Source organism: Panulirus ornatus, chromosome 8 (assembly GCF_036320965.1).
Source record: "Panulirus ornatus isolate Po-2019 chromosome 8, ASM3632096v1, whole genome shotgun sequence".
Taxonomy (NCBI): domain Eukaryota; kingdom Metazoa; phylum Arthropoda; class Malacostraca; order Decapoda; family Palinuridae; genus Panulirus; species Panulirus ornatus.
Window position 1 is genome coordinate 6,987,436 of NC_092231.1, and position 7,285 is coordinate 6,994,720.

At 40.5% G+C, this 7,285-nt stretch overlaps 1 protein-coding gene across 2 annotated transcripts in view; it reads right to left on the minus strand.

Annotated features, from left to right (window-relative positions):
• The window catches only part of LOC139749794 (cell division cycle and apoptosis regulator protein 1-like), an 86,171-nt gene extending 78,886 nt beyond the window's left edge, over window positions 1–7,285 (minus strand). For both annotated transcript variants that reach the window (XM_071664050.1, XM_071664051.1), the window contains exon 1: window positions 6,772–7,285. The gene's annotated coding sequence lies outside the window, so the exon portion shown is untranslated. The remainder of the gene's footprint in view (window positions 1–6,771) is intronic.

Genomic DNA, 7,285 nt, shown 5'->3' on the forward strand with positions numbered 1-7,285 from the left:
AACAAATCTACTACAGTAACATAATTTGGAGAGAAACACAAGGTAATCTGGAAAAGTGTAGTGAATACAGGATTAGAGCTTGTTGGCAAAAAGAGAGATTACAGAGAAAGCCAGCAACACAGAGGTTGACTAAACAAAACTCTTGGATTCAACCATAAAGTGGGTGGCACCAAAGATAGAGAGAATAATAAATCAGGAGGGTGAGAAACGAAAACCTCCAATTGTTTCTGGACTGGATGAAGTTAGACAGGAAGGGGAAAAGAAAGAAATTCTGAAAAAAAGACTAATGGAGAATGCGGATATGCCAGATGTAACTTCAGTGATAAATAAAAAAGAACTGGCAGTTATAATCAAGATATCTGAGGATATCCAGTCACGGTTATCAAGTACTCAGGAAGAAAAAATAAAAATAAAAACAAGACAGAATTCAGTGGGATATTCATCAATTTTGACAGACCAAAAGAAGAGAGGGAGAAATGTGAAGAATGCAGTCAGAGAGCAAAAAACAGATGCCAATTAAGGCAAGAGGAGGGAACAACCCTGCCAGCATCGCAAACAAATCAGGGTTTAGGTGCTACAAATGTATGTGAAAGTAATGTTTACAATTTGGGGATTATACTGGGAGAAAAGCAATTGACACTGTACACATGGAAGGCTCATTAAGAAGCTGGATCACTTGGCATGGTGGATAAATCATCCAAGTGGAAGGACACATATCAGAGCTTTCTCAAAATGGATTGAGAACACCAGCAGAATGCTACAGGATTATGTTCTGGGATTATTCCTCTTCTTGATCTATGTAAAAGACTTGCCTTAAGGCAAGACTCCTACCTGAATATGTCTGAAGAGGATGCAATGGTCAAAAGGGAAGCAAAAATATGGAGGATTGCATCACCTGACATAGGGACTTTCACAAACTCCTTTGTTTGTTTGATACATGGTTGACAAAATTCAACTGAGAAAATGCAAAATAATAAGGGTGGGTAACAGTGAAAGAACGCCTTGAGATGATATAATCAAGAAAGAAACAAGCTACAGGAATGTGGGTGTGAGAAAGTCCTGGTATTTGACACTCTCCTTAACCTGTCACCTGAGTGATTTGTCAGCAAGCTCTTCACATCATACATGGGGCCAAAACTAGAATAAGCTTCTCAACTTTGGTCACTGCACCTAGAGAAGAACATCGTGAGCTGAGTCATTGGAAAAGGCCGGAAGCTTTAACTCTGCCCACCTTAAAAGAGGGAAGAGTGAATTGATCACATTTAAGTTTTTATAACAGATCAGAGATGTACAGAGTGAACAGTTCTTTAAGAGATGTAGCAATAAAACAAACAGAGGACATACCATAAATCAAGCAAAAAACTCGTTAAAAAAGATATGAGGAAGTACTTTTGTAGTAATGTACAAGACTTTTATAGTAACATAAATGGGTGGTAGATGAATGGAATAAAATGACCAAAGATGTGGTTAATGCAGACGGCAGAGAAAAATGTTAGAAGTTGTACGTTAGAGAATGTTCACATAATTGGGCCCCAAGAGTTTAAAACTCCATCCCCAAATAGTGCACATAGGTAATAACGAGTTTGGAAATCCCTGCCCTTTCTACTAGTATTCAGTGTTATGCTAATATTCTCCTAAAATGGAACATATGGCTTTGGAAAAAACAGTATGCCTACAACCACTTTTGAAAAAGGTTACTGGTTTATATGGGTCAGGGGATTATGAGTCGAATAAATGATAATTAAAGAGGAAGTCGTAGACACCTTTCAAAAAGAATAATTGGACTTATTCAGAAAGAGCAAGACAAAGTTAAGAGGTAGGGAGACCTCAGAGTGGAATGGAATGAAGGTGCAAGATCAGGCTTTAAAGATGATACAGATGGTTGTGCAAAAGTATGGTAATATTCATATTGGATTAAAAAATTAGTGGTCTGAGAAGAAAATGGACTGGAAGTGTATTGCTACATGAGTGCAGGTTGCAAACTTCAGGGAAAAAGGACGGTCCAAAATGGCTCATGGTTGGCTGCATCTATTTCAAATAGCAATGAAGAATGCATATCCTGAGTAGATACCATGAGATGAGATGAATGACTTGGGAGAGAGTAGAAAAAGGAGTGGCACATGAGCATGAGGTCATAAGCATAAGTGAAAATGATAATAAACAGACTCTAAGCATCTGCAGGCACAGGTGATGCAAATATACCTATAATTTTGATAAATAGATGTCCATAAACACACATGGGTCAGGAATATGAAAGAGAGCAGATAAAACCACAACTGACATGCTTTTGTTATTTTTTTTTTTTTTTTTTTATACTTTGTCGCTGTCTCCCGCGTTTGCGAGGTAGCGCAAGGAAACAGACGAAAGAAATGGCCCAACCCCCCCCCCCATACACATGTATATACATACGTCCACACACGCAAATATACATACCTACACAGCTTTCCATGGTTTACCCCAGACGCTTCACATGCCTTGATTCAATCCACTGACAGCACGTCAGCCCCGGTATACCACATCGCTCCAATTCACTCTATTCCTTGCCCTCCTTTCACCCTCCTGCATGTTCAGGCCCCGATCACACAAAATCTTTTTCACTCCATCTTTCCACCTCCAATTTGGGCTCCCTCTTCTCCTTGTTCCCTCCACCTCCGACACATATATCCTCTTGGTCAATCTTTCCTCACTCATCCTCTCCATGTGCCCAAACCACTTCAAAACACCCTCTTCTGCTCTCTCAACCACGCTCTTTTTATTTCCACACATCTCTCTTACCCTTACGTTACTCACTCGATCAAACCACCTCACACCACACATTGTCCTCAAACATCTCATTTCCAGCACATCCATCCTCCTGCGCACAACTCTATCCATAGCCCACGCCTCGCAACCATACAACATTGTTGGAACCACTATTCCTTCAAACATACCCATTTTTGCTTTCCGAGATAATGTTCTTGACTTCCACACATTCTTCAAGGCCCCCAGAATTTTCGCCCCCTCCCCCACCCTATGATCCACTTCTGCTTCCATGGTTCCACCCGCTGCCAGATCCACTCCCAAATATCTAAAACACTTCACTTCCTCCAGTTTTTCTCCATTCAAACTCACCTCCCAATTGACTTGACCCTCAACCCTACTGTACCTAATAACCTTGCTCTTATTCACATTTACTCTTAACTTTCTTCTTCCACACACTTTACCAAACTCAGTCACCAGCTTCTGCAGTTTCACACATGAATCAGCCACCAGCGCTGTGTCATCAGCGAACAACAACTGACTCACTTCCCAAGCTCTCTCATCCACAACAGACTTCATACTTGCCCTTCTTTCCAAAACTCTTGCATTTACCTCCCTAACAACCCCATCCATAAACAAATTAAACAACCATGGAGACATCACACACCCCTGCCGCAAACCTACATTCACTGAGAACCAATCACTTTCCTCTCTTCCTACACGTACACATGCCTTACATCCTCGATAAAAACTTTTCACTGCTTCTAACAACTTTCCTCCCACACCATATATTCTTAATACCTTCCACAGAGCATCTCTATCAACTCTATCATATGCCTTCTCCAGATCCATATATGCTACATACAAATCCATTTGCTTTTCTAAGTATTTCTCACATACATTCTTCAAAGCAAACACCTGATCCACACATCCTCTACCACTTCTGAAACCACACTGCTCTTCCCCAATCTGATGCTCTGTACATGCCTTCACCCTCTCAATCAATACCCTCCCATATAATTTACCAGGAATACTCAACAAACTTATACCTCTGTAATTTGAGCACTCACTCTTATCCCCTTTGCCTTTGTACAATGGCACTATGCACGCATTCCGCCAATCCTCAGGCACCTCACCATGAGTCATACATACATTAAATAACCTTACCAACCAGTCAACAATACAGTCACCCCCTTTTTTAATAAATTCCACTGCAATACCATCCAAACCTGCTGCCTTGCCGACTTTCATCTTCCGCAAAGCTTTCACTACCTCTTCTCTGTTTACCAAATCATTTTCCCTAACCCTCTCACTTTGCACACCACCTCGACCAAAACACCCTATATCTGCCACTCTATCATCAAACACATTCAACAAACCTTCGAAATACTCACTCCATCTCCTTCTCACATCACCACTACTTGTTATCACCTCCCCATTTGCGCCCTTCACTGAAGTTCCCATTTGCTCCCTTGTCTTACGCACTTTATTTACCTCCTTCCAGAACATCTTTTTATTCTCCCTAAAATTTAATGATACTCTCTCACCCCAACTCTCATTTGCCCTTTTTTTCACCTCTTGCACCTTTCTCTTGACCTCCTGTCTCTTTCTTTTATACATCTCCCACTCAATTGCATTTTTTCCCTGCAAAAATCGTCCAAATGCCTCTCTCTTCTCTTTCACTAATACTCTTACTTCTTCATCCCACCACTCACTACCCTTTCTAATCAACCCACCTCCCACTCTTCTCATGCCACAAGCATCTTTTGCGCAATCCATCACTGATTCCCTAAATACATCCCATTCCTCCCCCACTCCCCTTACTTCCATTGTTCTCACCTTTTGTTATGTGAAGATATAAGTATTAAGCATGATGTGAAGTCTATGGGATGATTGGGAGTTTGTCAAATCATATGGTACTAATATGTCAATCTGTCAATCTATATCTATATACTGGGGTACAATCTCATGACAGAACTGAGTCCTCATTTTGCTGCTACTGGAAATAACGAAACCTTGGGCTGCAGGAACCTCAGGAAAGAGGTCATAAGTAACAGCAGGAATTCTTAACAACAGATCTTGGTGATAAAGGAGAATACTTCCCATGTATTCTCTGTTCATCAAGGAGGGACACGAAGTGAAGCAGGAGCAGAGGTGCTGGAAACCTTCCCCTTCTTGAATTTCTATCTATCTATATCTCTGATACCTATATTTCCCTTTCTAAAACTTGAAACAGAGGAAGGAGCTAAAAAAGGAGTGCTCAAAGCAAAGACTGGGGTCTCTGAATCTCTAAGAATGTAACCAAAGCAGAACCGAGAGGGTTCTGAAAAATGTCTGAAAAGACGAAAATGTGTTTTAGCTCTAAAAGAAGAAAAAAGATCATGGGTAAGGCAGAAGAATAGTTTGGGAATGTCTTACAAACATAGTTAAAGGTTAGTGAGTACATGGGGGAGAGCTACAGAACAAGTAGCATAGCACTCTACAGGAGGCGAGGGTGAAGATTTGTAGCAACTTCCTCATCTCATCCCTCATTATCTATTTCATAACTGATATTTTTTGTCAAACAAATTTCATCACTGAAAAATGATCTCATAATAAAAGAAATTTGACAAGATAACCTTCATTAAAGAATATGAAAAAAGACCAATCTCTATAAAAGTAAGGCAATGGAAGAATCAGGGTAGATATCATCAAGCGTAAACATTACGTACATTATTCATAAAGTACTTTTTGATAGCTTTACATCAAGCACAAAAAAAAATTACAGGGGAAAAATTGAAAGCTCTCCATAAAAATACATTACAATAAAGCAGTACTGTAACGGCAAGTCCAAAATGCATCTCAATAAAAAAAATTAAAAGAGGAATATCAATAATATATCAGTACCAGCAGTGTCAATGACACCTCTGATTATAGACTCTACAAATATAATGATGCAGGATTTCCTGAAATGTGTTGGATACATACCTTGGGAGCCTTACTTATACACTCTTGTACTGATATTCTATGATGGATTACAAAGGACACTGGTTATTCATCACGTACTCCAAGGGATGACCATAGCCTCTCTGAGGACTTGATGTTCCATGATATCAGAGCTGCATATTAAGGGCTCCTACCAAAGTCTTTAACATGTCTATTGTTTGCATCTCCATTATCTTTTAATTTCAGCCATATTCTTTTGCGCTGCTTCCTTTCTGCACATTCCAAGGAATTTACGTCCCAACAACTGAGTGCAAAGATTATTACAATCTCTCTTTTTCAAACAGAATTAAATCAGTAAATCTAGGTTGATTGTGCAAATTGGATGATCTTTTATTTGCAAAAATTCTGTTGATTTCTGGATATATTTCTACTTTTGCCCCCATATATCCCCGGATCATCAACCTACCCTATATCACATTCCCCAAACCACCACTTATACTAAGAAGTTCACGATAAGCATTTCTTCCAAATCCGTGATAATGCTGTGATGACCATAAATTAGAATATTACCCTATCTACAGAAACAAACAGTTCACGTATGATATATAAGGGAAAAGAAAGATTAGGTACTAAACAGCCACGGCTGTGAAGGAAACCATAAAATGCGACATGGAACTTTAACTAAAAAAGCAAAGAGATGACAGGTAATGCATTTTGACATGACCTGTGAACCAGGAGGAGTCCTGCTTTATGGTAGACACCACCAGCCAGTCAGGGTCACTCTCCTGTACCAATGATGTCGTGAACCTTGGCCACACACACTGTTTAGGACCTTATCTCTCATGGCTGTGAAACTGAATACATCTCTCTACCATAGGAATCAAGCCTATACGTAATATATGATGGAAAAAAACAAGCCTTATCTACAATTCTAGGTGGTTTTGAGAAGCATTTCAAACCCTGCCCTTATTTTGTTTACATTGAGAGCAAATGATTTTTCCACAGTACACCATTAAATGCCAACTCGACGCCCTTGTCTGACGTCCCCCGGTGCAGAATCTGGCGAAGTAAAGTCCCATAGGAGCCCTGGCACACATTCCTACTCACCTAGGTATGTCCTGTGAAAGCCCTTCCAGATTTAATGTATAATCCCAATCTTTGCGACAACAATATGGCGGGCCAGTATTGACGACGTCTTCGGAAGCGTTGGTACGCATGCGTCCCTGCATAGCAACTGATTACCCACTTTTTATACTCATTTTCAATTATGAGCCTCGTCATTTCCCCTTACCCATGCTATTATCTGTCTTCCTGGCTATTAAAATCGACTTGTGTGTCAGAGGACGGCGAAGGGACGATGTATGTGGTCAAGTAATAGGTAGCAGGCGGTGAGGATTGCCGGATGGAGGGGAAAATGTTCCCTTTATTTCCAGATTCTTGTGTCATCTTGGCTTCTGTAGAAGTCATGAATGATGGGAGTTTCTTAGCTCTTCCCCTCCCACCCCCGGCGGGCTCTGCCGTGCCAACGACCTTGATCAAACAGCGCACTTACTGTGCTTCTAAGGCATCATTTAGGAACTGTAAGGACTGTGTAGATCTTACGAGACTCAAGGGTTTAGTC